This window comes from Microcaecilia unicolor, chromosome 4, assembly GCF_901765095.1.
Source record: "Microcaecilia unicolor chromosome 4, aMicUni1.1, whole genome shotgun sequence".
Taxonomy (NCBI): domain Eukaryota; kingdom Metazoa; phylum Chordata; class Amphibia; order Gymnophiona; family Siphonopidae; genus Microcaecilia; species Microcaecilia unicolor.
This window is the reverse complement of record NC_044034.1, coordinates 340,663,938-340,678,521: the sequence shown is the minus strand read 5'-3', so window position 1 is coordinate 340,678,521 and position 14,584 is coordinate 340,663,938. Positions and strand designations below refer to the sequence as shown.

At 51.9% G+C, this 14,584-nt stretch overlaps 1 protein-coding gene across 5 annotated transcripts in view; it reads left to right on the top strand.

Moving 5' to 3' along the window:
* The window catches only part of SCAF4 (SR-related CTD associated factor 4), a 314,126-nt gene that overhangs the window by 9,042 nt on the left and 290,500 nt on the right, over positions 1 to 14,584 (top strand). Inside the window, exon 1 of one of the 5 annotated variants that reach the window (XM_030202138.1) lies at positions 13,299 to 13,504. The exons of the other annotated variants lie outside the window; for them this stretch is intronic. The gene's annotated coding sequence lies outside the window, so the exon portion shown is untranslated. Of the gene's footprint in view, positions 1 to 13,298; positions 13,505 to 14,584 lie in introns of those variants that run through there. 5 annotated transcript variants of the gene reach the window in all.

Sequence of the window (14,584 nt, the reverse complement as noted above, 5' to 3'; positions counted from 1 at the left end):
CAGCTGCTCTCTTCCTGTGGGCTGGAGGGAATTGGCAGGGGAGGAGATGGAAAAGGCTGTTCCTTGTCATCAAGCAGATGAAGCCATTACGTATGGGTTGTGTCCATCAACCATCAGGGGGAGATAGAGAGCACTCAAATTTCACAGTGCCACATGGTCAGCTAGCTCCACTGCCTCTTCAGTATTCTCTATCTCCCCAAGCAGGGTGGTTGCAGCTTGATCAAGCTCCTTAAAAAATCTGCCTGGGGGTGGCTCCTGGCTTGCCAGTTGTTAGCCGGGGTGTTAGAGGCTATAGCAGCTTCACTTTAAAGGCACATAGGTTATCCCTTTCCCTGCCTTACCCATCCCCCCAGTGGATGTGAGCACATTAGTTTCACTTTTCCCTGCTCTTTCCCACTCTATATTGGTGGATGCAGGCACATTGGTTCGCCTTTCCCTGCCTTTCCCACTGTTCTGTACCTCCGGAGTTGATTTGATTGCCTCTTTTGCTGTTTTCTCTACTTTCCTCACAGCGTTAAAAAAAAAAAAAAGCAAGAGGTTTTCTTCAGTTTCTACAGCGTGACCGGAGCTTGTATACTCGGTCCAGTGAGGTAAGAGTGTTTTCTGACTCCTCCGGGGAGGGCCCGCGGTCGGGACGTTTTTGGCGCGAAGCCGCCATTTTGAATTTTCTGCCGTTTTTTGGCGATGGCTGCAGAGAGTGTTAAGCGCTGTTCCAAGTGTGGCAAGCGCAGATCAGCAGCGGGGCTCTGTAAAACGTGCTGTTCAGGCGTAAGATCCAGCCCGAGCATGGCGAGCAATGATTGTCCCGCTCGGTGGAGCTGGCAGCGGGTGCCATTTTGAAAGCACCACATGGCGCAATCCCCGCTGAGGTGGAGGGTCTGGAGACCGGAGGGGCCCTTGAATTGAGGCTGGCCAAAGAGCTACTAGCCCCGGACTGGAACCGGGTGCCCAGGGCGAGTTTTTCTCCCCTGACTTTGTATTATTGCTTCATAATGCATATATGCTTAAAAGCTCAGCCACAGGGGTTTTCTACGGCCCCCCTTACTGCCCCTCCGGTGGTTGCAGGCCTGAGATTGCCCTCTGAAGCGTTTTTCCCTGATAGCTGGCCGCAAGAGAAGCGCAGAAGGGTAAATTCCCTTTCAGAGAGTGGCGCACCCCCCTTCCCCCCCCCCCCCCGTGGTCGGGCTGTGGTGACTCTGAGGGGTCTGGCAGGCCCTCGTGGCCAGAGGAACCAGAGGAAGGTGCAGAAGGGCCACTGGATCCAGATGATCCGTCCGCGGTGAGGATTTTCCACCGCGAGGAGCTGCCAGCGCTTATTTCAGATTGTCTTACAGGTCCTCTCTATTGAAGATCCTGGGAGTGGCGTGGCCTCCTATGGAAATCCGAGGATGGCAAGTACCAAAAAGCCTGCTCGAGCCTTTCCATATCATCACGCTGATCAATCCATAGACTGGTGGGTTGTGTCCATCTACCAGCAGGTGGAGATAGAGAGCAATCCTTTTGCCTCCCTATATGTGGTCATGTGCTGCTGGAAACTCCTCAGTATGTTCTCTATCTCAGCAGGTGGTGGTCACACACAGCAGCAGCTCTGGCTAGGTCTCCAAGCCTAATAAGTACATAAGTACATAAGTACATAAGTAGTGCCATACTGGGAAAGACCAAAGGTCCATCTAGCCCAGCATCCTGTCACCGACAGTGGCCAATCCAGGTCAAGGGCACCTGGCACGCTCCCCAAACGTAAAAACATTCCAGACAAGTTATACCTAAAAATGCGGAATTTTTCCAAGTCCATTTAATAGCGGTCTATGGACTTGTCCTTTAGGAATCTATCTAACCCCTTTTTAAACTCCGTCAAGCTAACCGCCCGTACCACGTTCTCCGGCAATGAATTCCAGAGTCTAATTACACGTTGGGTGAAGAAAAATTTTCTCCGATTCGTTTTAAATTTACCACACTGTAGCTTCAACTCATGCCCTCTAGTCCTAGTATTTTTGGATAGCGTGAACAGTCGCTTCACATCCACCCGATCCATTCCACTCATTATTTTATACACTTCTATCATATCTCCCCTCAGCCGTCTCTTCTCCAAGCTGAAAAGCCCTAGCCTTCTCAGCCTCTCTTCATAGGAAAGTCGTCCCATCCCCACTATCATTTTCGTCGCCCTTCGCTGTACCTTTTCCAATTCTACTATATCTTTTTTGAGATACGGAGACCAGTACTGAACACAATACTCCAGGTGCGGTCGCACCATGGAGCGATACAACGGCATTATAACATCCGCACACCTGGACTCCATACCCTTCCTAATAACACCCAACATTCTATTCGCTTTCCTAGCCGCAGCAGCACACTGAGCAGAAGGTTTCAGCGTATCATCGACGACGACACCCAGATCCCTTTCTTGATCCGTAACTCCTAACGCGGAACCTTGCAAGACGTAGCTATAATTCGGGTTCCTCTTACCCACATGCATCACTTTGCACTTGTCAACATTGAACTTCATCTGCCACTTGCACGCCCATTCTCCCAGTCTCGCAAGGTCCTCCTGTAATCGTTCACATTCCTCCTGCGACTTGACGACCCTGAATAATTTTGTGTCATCAGCGAATTTAATTACCTCACTAGTTATTCCCATCTCTAGGTCATTTATAAATACATTAAAAAGCAACGGACCCAGCACAGACCCCTGCGGGACCCCACTAACTACCCTCCTCCACTGAGAATACTGGCCACGCAATCCTACTCTCTGCTTCCTATCTTTCAACCAGTTCTTAATCCATAATAATACCCTACCTCCGATTCCATGACTCTGCAATTTCTTCAGGAGTCTTTCGTGCGGCACTTTGTCAAACGCCTTCTGAAAATCCAGATATACAATATCAACCGGCTCCCCATTGTCCACATGTTTGCTTACCCCCTCAAAAAAATGCATTAGATTGGTGAGGCAAGACTTCCCTTCACTAAATCCGTGCTGACTTTGTCTCATCAGTCCATGTTTTTGTATATGCTCTGCAATTTTATTCTTAATAATAGCCTCCACCATCTTGCCCGGCACCGACGTCAGACTCACCGGTCTATAATTTCCCGGATCTCCTCTGGAACCTTTCTTAAAAATCGGAGTAACATTGGCTACCCTCCAGTCTTCCGGTATTACACTCGATTGTTTTTTGGCTCTAATGATTTCCTTTATCTTACTGTTTAGCCACGCCGGCTGACGTTTAGTCTTTTTTCCCTTTTTTCTAATCTTTAGGTTTTGTTGAGTACCTGGGGTTGAGGGCTCTTCTTGAGCAAGTGCAAACCTGGTGGTGCCAGGTCCCTCCTTTTCTCCCTCCTCCCGCTGGCTCCGTTTAAAAAAAAAAATTTGGACGTCCTTTAAGGGCGTTTATTTCAACGTTTATATCGTTTATTGCAGCTGCTCACTGGGACACCAGTTCGTTACAGCTCGGAGCAGGTAATTTAACCTTTTTATAGCGGGCAGGGGATTCCCCATTCGGTCTCCATGTGGCTTATGGCGTCGGAGGGCGAGGGCGCGAGGATTCGCTCCCCGGACCGCGTGTGTGCGTCTAGCGGGGGTTTCAAAGCCTGAATCGCCTTTGTTGAGCATCAGTATGGAGTCCAGTCAGTGTCCCGGTTCTTCCTCCGATGCGGTGGTTTTTCCCGCCATAAGCGCCCATCCCCCGCTGCTCGCCCACTCCATGTTGGCCGGCCACGATTCTCGGATGGCTTCTTCTTGGGCTGCCCTCGAGCTGGGAGACGTTAATACTATGGTCGTCCTTGATTCGGGCGACGGTAAGAAAGCGGCAAAAGTTAAGCGCCGTTCTTCCCGCGCGGCTCCTTCTCGGAGTTTCGCGCCAGACGCCATTTTGGATGCGCAGCACGTTTCTCCCCCGCTCTTGCGAGCGCTAGTTGAGGGTGCGGCTAGGGCCGTGGCCCAAGCTGCAGAAGTGCACAGTTCGGAGAGATTCTCCCCTGAGTTCATTTTGCTGCTGCATCAGGCTTTTCTTATGCAAAACGCTGCCCCTGCCCTCCTGTCTGATAAAGGGGTTGAGGCCTCCGGAAGCAAACGCCCTTGGGTGGATTTCCAGGCCCTAGAGGACTCTGTCTCCTCTGATGTAGATGAGGGCAGCGTATCTGAGTTCTCCCAACGGTCCTTTGGGGATTCCTTGGAAGAGACGGATTCCCGCTCGGATGGAGCGGATGACCCCTCTGCAGCGTGGCTCTTTCGCTCAGAGGATTTGCCCAACCTGTTAGTGCAGGTCATGAGCATTTTGAAGATTTCCTCTCCGGAGGACGTCTCTCCCTCAGCCTCTGTTGGCTCCGCCATTATGCTGGGGACGAAGTGCCCGCCTAGAACCTTCCACGTGCATGAGGCCATGCACACCTTGATTTCGGCTCAATGGGATGTCCCAGAAGCGAGCCTCAAAGTGGCTAGGGCTATGTCCCGCCTCTATCCTCTGCCTGAAGGTGAACGGGAGGCCTTTCTTTGGCCTACCGTGGATTCTTTAATCACTGCGGTGACTAAGAAAACGGCGTTGCCGGTGGAAGGTGGCACGGCCCTAAAGGACGCCCAAGACAGAAGATTGGAGGCGGCCTTAAGGTCGTCCTTCGAGGCGGCTGCTTTAAGTTTGCAGGCCTCAGTTTGCGGCTCCTATGTGGCCAGGGCGTGCCTGACGATTGTGCAGCGGGCTTCCCCCTCGGATCCTTCCTTGAGGGCTGATTGGCCGGCCCTGGAATCGGGCTTGGCTTATTTGGCAGACTTGCTGTATGATGTCTTGAGAGCCTCAGCTAAAGGTATGGCTCAGACAGTCTCTGCGCGGCTTTGGCTGAAGCATTGGTCTGCGGACCACGCCTCTAAGTCTCGCCTGGCTAAGTTGCCTTTTAAAGGCAAGCTGCTCTTTGGGGTTGAGCTGGACAAAATTGTGACCGATCTCGGCACGTCTAAGGGCAGAAGGTTACCAGAGGTCAGGGCTCGGGCCAGTGGTGCTCGCCCCGGTTCCTCCAAAGGACGGTTTCAGGAAGCCCATCGGTATCGCCCGGGCAAGTCGGGCTCCTCTGCTCTCTCTTCTTTCAAGAGGAACTTCTCCCCCAAGCAGCATTCCTTTCGCAGAGAACGCCGTCCCGGAGGTGCGTCCTCCGGTCCTCCCCCAGGGTCTCGTACCCAATGACGGGGCCCTGGTCCATGGCCCAGTGCAGATTGGAGGACGCCTGTCCTCGTTTCTGGGCGAGTGGACCAGGGTAACTTCAGACGCTTGGGTGCTGGAAGTCATCAGAGACGGCTACAAGCTAGAGTTCTGCCGACCCTTAAGAGACGGGTTTGTGCACTCTCCCTGCAAGTCTCCGGTCAAAGCTGTGGCAGTGCAGCAGACTTTGGACAATCTGATCCGCCTGGGTGCAGTCGTTCCGGTGCCAGAAGATCAGCTTGGCAAGGGACGTTACTCCATTTACTTTGTGGTACCAAAGAAAGGAGGTTCTGTACGGCCTATCCTCGACCTCAAAGGGGTCAATCGGGCCTTGAAAGTTCGGCACTTCCGAATGGAGACTCTCCGCTCTGTTATAGCGGCAGTGAAGGCAGGGGAGTTCCTGGCATCCTTGGACATCAAGGAAGCTTACTTGCATATTCCCATCTGGCCTCCTCATCAACGCTTTCTGCGTTTTGCAGTCCTGGGCCGACACTTCCAGTTCAGAGCCCTCCCGTTCGGGTTGGCTACTGCTCCGCGGACCTTCTCCAAAGTAATGGTGGTCATCGCGGCCTTCCTACGAAAGGAAGGAGTACAAGTCCATCCTTTTCTGGACGACTGGTTGATCCGAGCCCCCTCTTATGCAGAGTGCGGAAGAGCTGTAGACCGGGTGATTGCTCTTTTGAGCTCCCTGGGGTGGATCATCAACTGAGAGAAAAGCCAGCTGCGCCCGACTCAGTCCCTGGAATATCTGGGAGTTCGTTTCGACACCCAAGTGGGCAGAGTGTTCCTGCCGGACAATCGGATTGTCAAGCTTCAGGCTCAGGTGGACCAGTTTCTAGTAGCCTCTCCTCTTCGGGCTTGGGACTATGTGCAGCTGTTGGGCTCTATGACGGCCATGATGGAAGTAGTGCCCTGGGCCAGGGCTCATATGAGACCATTACAACTCTCTCTGCTGCAGCGCTGGACTCCAGTGTCAGAGGTTTACGCTGTGCGCCTTCCCTTGGACCTAGCGGTGCGCAAGGTGCTGAGCTGGTGGCTGAGGACAGACAAGTTGTCCGCAGGGATGCCTCTTTTGACCCCGGAGTGGGTTGTCATCACGACGGACGCCTCTTTGATGGGCTGGGGAGCCCACTGCTTGGGAAGGACAGTGCAGGGGCTCTGGTCTCCTGCAGAGGCAAAGTGGTCTATCAACCTCCTGGAACTCAGAGCCATTCGGTTGGTGCTTTTGGAGTTTCTCCCGGTACTGGCGTTGAAACCAGTATGGGTCCTGTCGGACAATGCCACGGCTGTGGCCTATGTCAATCGCCAGGGAGGTACCAAGAGCGCTCCTCTAGCCAAGGAGGCCATGAATCTATGCCAGTGGGCGGAAGCGAACCTGGAAGAGCTGTCGGAGGCCCACATTGCCGGAGTCATGAATGTCAAGGCGGACTTTCTCAGTCGCCATACCTTGGATCCCGGAGAGTGGCAACTATCGGCTCAGGCATTCTTGGACATCACGAAGCGATGGGGCCAGCCGAGCCTAGATCTGATGGCGTCATCAGCCAATTGCCAAGTGCCGCGCTTTTTCAGCAGAGGACGGGACCCTCGATCTCTGGGAGTAGATGCTCTTCTCCAACAGTGGCCGACACAGGAGCTTCTCTGTGTTCCCGCCCTGGCACATGTTGGGCAGGGTGTTAGACCGGGTGGCAAAGCATCCGGGCCGGATAATCCTGGTGGGTCCGGACTGGCCCAGACGTGCCTGGTATGCGGACTTGATCAGGCTGTCAGTGGACGGCCCTCTGCGGCTGACAGCGGAGCAGGGCCTGTTGCATCAGGGTCCCGTGGTGATGGAGGCTCCCTCCCCCTTTGGTCTTACGGCCTGGCTATTGAGCGGCAGCGTCTGAGGAAGAAGGGCTTCTCAGACAAGGTCATCGCCACTATGCTGATTGCGAGGAAGTGCTCTACTTCTACTGCTTCCAGGGTTTGGCGTACCTTTGCATCGTGGTGTGAGGCAGGCTCACTTTCTCCCTTCACTGCTCCAATTTCTTCAGTGTTGGCGTTCCTGCAAGAAGGTCTGGAGACAGGCCAGTTGCTCAGTTCCCTTAAAGTCCAGGTAGCGGCTCTGGCTTGCTTCAGGGGCCGCCTGAAGGGTGCTTCCCTGGCTTCGCAACCAGATGTGGTGCGCTTTCTCAAGGGAGTTAATCACCTGCGCCCTCCTCTGCACTCAGTGGAATCTCAATCTGGTGCTAAGAGCCTTGCAGAAGCCGCCTTTGAACCCTTGTCGAGGGCATCTCTGAAAGACCTGACGTTGAAAGCAGTCTTTTTGGTGGCTATCACTTCAGCCAGAAGAGTTTCCGAGCTCCGGGCGCTATCATGTCGAGAGCCCTTTCTGCAGTTCATTGAGGCAGGAGTGTCTATTCGCACAGTGCCTTCCTTCCTGCCCAAGATTGTTTCTCACTTCCATGTGAATCAGCAGCTCTGTCTCCCATCCTTTCGTAGGGAGGACTACCCAGAGGAGTACTCTGCTCTCAAATATCTAGATGTGAGACGAGTCATCATCAGATACTTGGAAGTGACCAATGATTTCCGGAAGTCGGATCATCTGTTCTGTTTGCAGGTCCTCGTAAGGGTCTGCAGGCTGCTAAGCCTACAGTGGCAAGATGGGTCAAGGAAGCCATTGCAGCGGCTTATGTGGCCGCGGGGAAGGTGCCGCCTATCCGGTTGAAGGCTCACTCCACTAGAGCTCAGGCGGCCTCGATGGCAGAGGCCGGGTCCGTCTCCTTGGAAGAGATTTGTAAGGCGGCAACTTGGGCATCGGCTCATACCTTCTCCAGACATTACCGCTTGACTGTGGCTGCTCGGGCGGAGGCCCGGTTTGGAGCTTCAGTGTTGCGGTCAGGGATTTCTATGTCCCACCCTGGGTGAGTACTGCTTCGGTACATCCCACCAGTCTATGGATTGATCAGCATGATGATATGGAAGGTAAAATTATGTATCATACCTGATAATTTTCTTTCCATTAATCATAGCTGATCAATCCATAGCCCCTCCCAGATATCTGTACTGTTTTTATTCTGGTTGCATTTCAGGTTCAAGTTTAGTCTTCAGTTCCTGTTAAGGAGGACTTCGTGTTCAAGTTTTTTCAATTGGATTCTTCAGGAGTTGACGATTTTGTGTTACAGTGAGCTGCTGCATTCCTCTCCCCTCCGTTTTACGGGGCTGGATTGAGACCTAAATTCTGCCGGCGCTCCCTCCCGCTTCGTGCGGCTGTAGGGCAGCTTGGTACCCCTCCCGCTTCGGCAGTGTTAGGGTCAGTCAGCTCCTCCCGCGGTTGCGGTTGCAGGATAAGCCAGATCCCCCGGCATCGGCGGGGTGGTGTCCCTCCCCCGCTCCGCGGGGATGAGCTGGACGGATTCCCCTCCCCCATGTGTGGGGATGAGCTGGGTTAATTCCCCTCCCCCGTTTCGGCGGTGGTGAGCTGGGCAGAGTGTCCCTTTGTGGGTGTAATTCTCTAAGTGCTGAGTCCTGCGGATGGAGCTTTGATAGCGACATACTGAGGAGTTTCCGGCAGCACATGACCACATATAGGGAGGCAAAAGGATTGCTCTCTATCTCCACCTGCTGGTAGATGGACACAACCCACCAGTCTATGGATTGATCAGCTGATTAATGGAAAGAAAATTATCAGGTATGATACATAATTTTACCTTCCTTTGCATGACTCCATCCAAGAGCTTATTTCAGCTCAATGGGCTGACCCCGAAGGACCTTTGAAAGTTTCCAGGGCTATGGGGCAATTATGCCCTCTGAGTGAGGAGCATTTGGCTCGCTTTGCAATGCTAAGGTGGATGCCCTAGTCACAGTTGTGACAAAGAGAACTACCCTCCCGGTTGAAGGAGGTGTAGCCCTGCAGGACATGCAAGACCGTAGACTGGAATCAGCACTTAAATGGTCCTTTGAAATTGCTGGTCTTACTATTCGGGCGTCTGCATGCAGTTGTTATGCTGCTGGAGCCTGCCTGGCATGGTTGCAAAAGGCAGTGGAACAGCCCGGTGATGGAGTTGGCCTAGTCCTTTTTGGCTGACACCCTTTATGATATTGTCAGAGCTTCGGCTAAACAGGTGGCTGTAGCAGTGGCGGCTCGCCGTCTTCTGTGGCTACTGCATTGGGCGGCGGACATGGCCTCTAGGCAAAGGTTGATGAAGTTGCCCTTTCAAGGCCTTCTCCTGTTGGGTGAGGAGTTGGAGAAAATTGTGAAAGGCCTGGGAGATGCTAAACCCCAGCGCTCACCCGAGGATAGGCCGCGGCCTCCCTCCAAGGGTCAGGCGGTTCACTTCTCTTTTAAACCTCGCTTCCGTGAAGCTAGAAGGTACCGCCCGGGGCATTCTGCTGGGTCCACTTCTCGTGGCTGGTTTTCAGCAGAGGAACTCGTTTTGCTCGGACAAACGTTCCGCAGCAGCAGGCTCAAGACCTGGAGTTCAAGGGCGACCCTCTCAATGAGGGTGTGCCGGCCCCCTCCTCGATTCCTGTTATAGGAGGACGTCTTTCCCTCTTTTTCGAGGAGTGGGCCAAGATTACCTCAGATCAGTGGGTCTTGGACCTGATCAGAGAAGGATACAGAATAGAATTTGATGCCCCGATAAGAGATGTGTTTGTGGAGTCCTGATGCGGTTCTGCCGCCAAACGGGTGGCAGTAGAGGAGACCTTACAAGGCTTGATTCACATTGGGGCGGTTTCCCCCGCTGCCTCCCGCTGATTTCGGCTGTGGCCGCTACTCCATTTACTTTGTGGTGCCACGAAAAGGTGGGTCTTTTCGCCCTATTCTGGACTTCAAAGAATTAAACAAGTCCCTAAGAGTGCGGCATTTTCACATGGAAACCCTGCGCTCCGTCAGTGCGGCGGTACAGCCAGGAGAGTTTCTCACGTCTCTGGACCTGAAAGAAGCTTACTTGCACATTCCAATTTGGCCCCCGCACCAGAAGTTTCTGCGGTTTGCGGTGATGGGAAAACATTTCCAGTTTCGGGCCTCGCCACAGCTCCCCGAACCTTTTCCAAGGTAATGATGGTAGTAGCTGCTTTTCTCAGGCGAGAAGGTATCCTGGTTCACCCATACCTAGACGACTGGCTCATCAGGGCGGACTCCGCAACAGAGAGCCATCAAGCTACAGCCAGAGTGGTCTCAGTACTGCAATCTCTGGGCTGGGTCATCAATGTAAGCAAAAGTCACCTGACCCCCTCACAATCTCTAGAATATTTGGGGGCACGGTTCGACACAGACTCGGGATATGTATTCTTACCTGAGCAAAGGCGGTGCAAGCTTCAGAATCAGGTCCGTCTGCTCCTGAGGATGCCCCGCCCGCGAGCTTGGGACATTGTCCAGCTGTTGGGATCGATGACGGCCACCTTGGATTTGGTGCCCTGGGCGAGAGCGCACCTGAGACCTCTGCAGTATTCCCTGCTTCAACGATGGTCTCCAGTATCTCAGGATTATCAATGCAGACTCTTTTGGCTCCCTGCGGCCCGACTCAACATGGAGTGGTGGCTCTCAGACAGCATGCTGCGGCGAGGAATGCCGCTGGCGCTCCCCGATTGGTGCCTAGTGGTGACAGATGCCAGCCTGAAGGGCTGGGGCGCATATTGCAAGGGGAAGCATGCCCAAGGTCTTGGGACACCCGACGAGTCGGAGTGGTCCATCAATTGCCTAGAGTTGAAAGCGGTGTTTCAGGCGCTTCTGGCCTTTCAAGTGACCCTGGAAGGATTGGCTGTCAGATTGATGTTGGACAACACGACAGCAGTGGCCTACATAAACCGACAAGGCGGCACTCAGTGCAGAGCGCTGGCCGCGCAGGCTGAACAGATTTGCCACTGGGCCGAGCTGCATCTACAGTTTCTGTCGGCAGCTCACATTGCAGGTCAGAGCAACGTGCAAGCCGATTATCTAAGCAGGCATCAAATCGATCCAGCAGAATGGGAACTGGCAGACGAAGTATTCCTGCAGATATGTGCCAAATGGGGCAAGCCTGTAATGGATCTTATGGCGACAAGCTCAAATGCCAAAGTCCCGTGCTTTTCAGCAGACAGAGAGATCCTCGCTCAGCCAGGTTGGATGCCTTGGCTCAACCCTGGCCTCTGGGCCTCTGGTATGTGTTCCTTCCATGCTTTGATAGGGCGTGTGCTCCTGCGGATTCGGCTTCACCCAGGAGATTTGGTTCTCATCGCCCCGGATTGGTCCAGGGGCCTTGGTATGCGGACCTCCGACAGATGCTAGTGGAGGCTCCCCTTCCTTTACCTCTGGTACCGAACCTGTTGTCGCAGGGACCGGTGGCCATCTTACAGTATGGCTATTGAGAGGGCGCAATTGAGAGGCAAAGGCTATTCCAATAATGTTATTTCCAGTCTCCTGCAGGCCCGCAAGCGGTCCACTTTTGTGGCTTATGCCAGGATCTGGCGCCAGTTTAAGGCTTGGTGTATTTCAAAAGCGATCACACCCATGCGGGCTCCTGTCTCGCCGATTCTGGACTTTTTGCAGGATGGTGTACAAAAAGGATTGGCCTTTAATTGTCTGCGGGTGCAAGTGGCAGCATTGGCCTCCCTTCATGGTAAGGTTGCAGGCGTGACTTTAGCTGCTCATCCAGATGTGGCACGGTTTCTTAGAGGGGTGCTTCGGCTCCGTCCTCCCGTGCGGGCACCTTGTCCAGCTTGGAACCTGGGGCTAGTTTTGAAGGCTCTGCAGGGTTCTCCTTTTGAGCCGCTACGGCGAGCTTCAGAGAAAGATTTGACAGAAAAGGCTGCTTTTCTTATGGCCATTACTTCGGCAAGACGGGTGTCCGAACTCCAGGCGCTGTCCTGTAGAGACCCTTTTCTGCAATTTTCAGAGTCCGGAGTCACGGTTTGTACCGTGCCTTCCTTCATGCCTAAGGTGGTTTCAGCGTTTCACCTAAACCAGCCTATTTTTCTACCCTCTTTTGTTAAGGAGGAGTTTCCAGAATCCTTTGGGCAGTTGCACCTGTTGGATGTGCGCAGGACTCTGTTGCAGTATCTGCGAGTTACTAATTCTTTCAGGACCTCTGATCATTTGTTTGTTTTACTATCAGGTTCTCGCAGAGGGTCTCCAGCATCTAAAGCCACTATTGCCCGCTGGCTCAAAGAAGCTATCTTTTCAGCGTATCTGCTTGCCGGCCGGCCTCCGCCTGTAGCCTTTAAGGCACATTCTACAAGAGCGATTTCTTACTCTTGGACTGAAACTGGAGCACTCTCTCTTCATGAGATTTGCAGTGCAGCAACATGGGCTTCGAAGCTCTCATTTGCCTATCATTACAGGCTGGATGTGGCTGCTAGGAGGGATGCGCGTTTTGGAGCACAAGTGCTAGCGCGTGGTGTGACTTGTTCCCACGCTATATAGGGATTGCTTTGATACATCCCATACGTAATGGCTTCATCTGCTTGATGACAAGGAAGGGAAAATTAGGTTCTTACCTTGATAATTTTCTTTCCTTTAGTCATAGCAGATGAAGCCATGAGCCCTCCCTGTATGATGTGAATCTGTTTCAGGTTCTGTTCTTGTTTTCTGAAGTTCTAATCCTTCCTTGGGAGAAAGTTGGAAAACAGTCTTCGGGATTCTTGTTCACTTATAGGAGGATGAGTTCATTCCCTCCAGTTCATGTGTAGGAGGTTGAGTTCATTCCCTCCAGGAGGATGTGTGTATTCCCTCCATAAATACAAAGAGGACGACTAGTTTATTCCCTCCAGGAGGATGTGTGTATTCCCTCCTTTTGAGTTCATGCCCTTGTTATGGGGCCATCGTTCGCTGTGAGGAAAGTTCATTTATTCCCATTGTGGTTTGTTATACTGCTTTGGAAGCTTCAAATACTGAAGAGGCAGTGGAGCTATCTGACCATGTGGCACTATGAAATTTGAGTGCTCTCTATCTCCCCCTGCTGGTTGATGGACACAACCCATACGTAATGGCTTCATCTGCTATGACTAAAGGAAAGAAAATTACCAAGGTAAGAACCTAATTTTCCCTTTCCCACCTATTTGCAGGCTCAGTGTGGCTTTTGGCCGATCTTTGGAATAAGACTTTTTTTTTTGACGGAAGAATGAGTTACAGGTGATCAGCTGCGGTTGCTCATGAAGCACTTGAAGCGACTTACATGCTCATCAGCTTTTCAAGAACAACAATATAAGTTTTTGCTCTGTTTTGGTCTTTTTGGCTTGAATTGCGGCAACAGCAGAATGCCCGCGTTGTAGAACTGAGCCGGCTACATTAGTGCATATGTTGTGGACCTGCATCTCAATAAGACCTTTTTGGGCGCGGGTGCAGACCTACCTTTCAGCAATAATGGGTAAGACGCCTTCTTCTCTGGGCGGACATTCAGTTTTTGAACTTTGTTTCCTTGGGTCCGAGATTGGGGCCTATTCTTCTTCTGCATAAGGCTTTTTTTTAAGCCAGAAAGACTATCTTGATGTGTTTGGAGACAGGCTGCAACCCCATTGGTTACTGCTTGGAGGAATGAACTTTTCAATTTAATGAAGATGGAGAGATTGGATTTAAGTCAGCGGTCACCTAGAGCCTGGAAGTAGAGAATGATACAGGGACAAAGTTTGTCCCCGTTCCCACCCCATCCCTGCAGGCCTGGTCTCTGCCCCCGCCCCGTGGGCTCTGTCCTCATCTGCAGAAGCCTCAAACCCTTATGATTTTATATTTAAATCTTTATATTAAAGTATAAAAAGGAACAATATGCTGTGCAACTGTTGTGTATAATTACAAATAGAAAACAATAATAACGAGCAGCTATAATAACCCTCCTTCCCCACCACCACCCTGTACCCTTCTAACCCCAACAACAGCTGATTTCTAGTACCCCAAGGAATCCTAATCCACCCTGTTAAAATGTCCATTGGTACAAAATACAACCTGTTCTGTATCCCCTAGAGGGGAGAAATATGCCTTATAAAGCACTGTTGTGATTTTTTAATCTGTGGATGACTAAGTCATCAACAATCTCAGGATTCAGTCTAGCTGTCTTCCACAGTCCTTCCTGCAATAGAAGATGTGCTGGTAGCAGGATGTACAGGATTCCCCCATGCAAATTTTGCTAGTTGTGACCAGCATGTTTGCTTGTTAAAAAAAAAAAAAAAAATCAAAATATTGTTGTCTGCATCACTCAAACATAAATAGCAGTCCAATTCATTAGCAGGCTTCAAAGTAGAAAATGACACGGGGACAAAGTTTGTCCCCGTCCCTATGTCATTCTCTACCTAGAAATCTCTTCAACAAATTTGGTTCCCAGTGTGGGATCATTTATCACACCGTGACTTTGGGGAAGGGAGGAGGATACTAAGGTTCTGGTTTGTTACTATTTACGGCTTAGACTGCCAAGAAGAACGTGTGGTCTGGTTTTTGCAATGCACGTATGGCATGG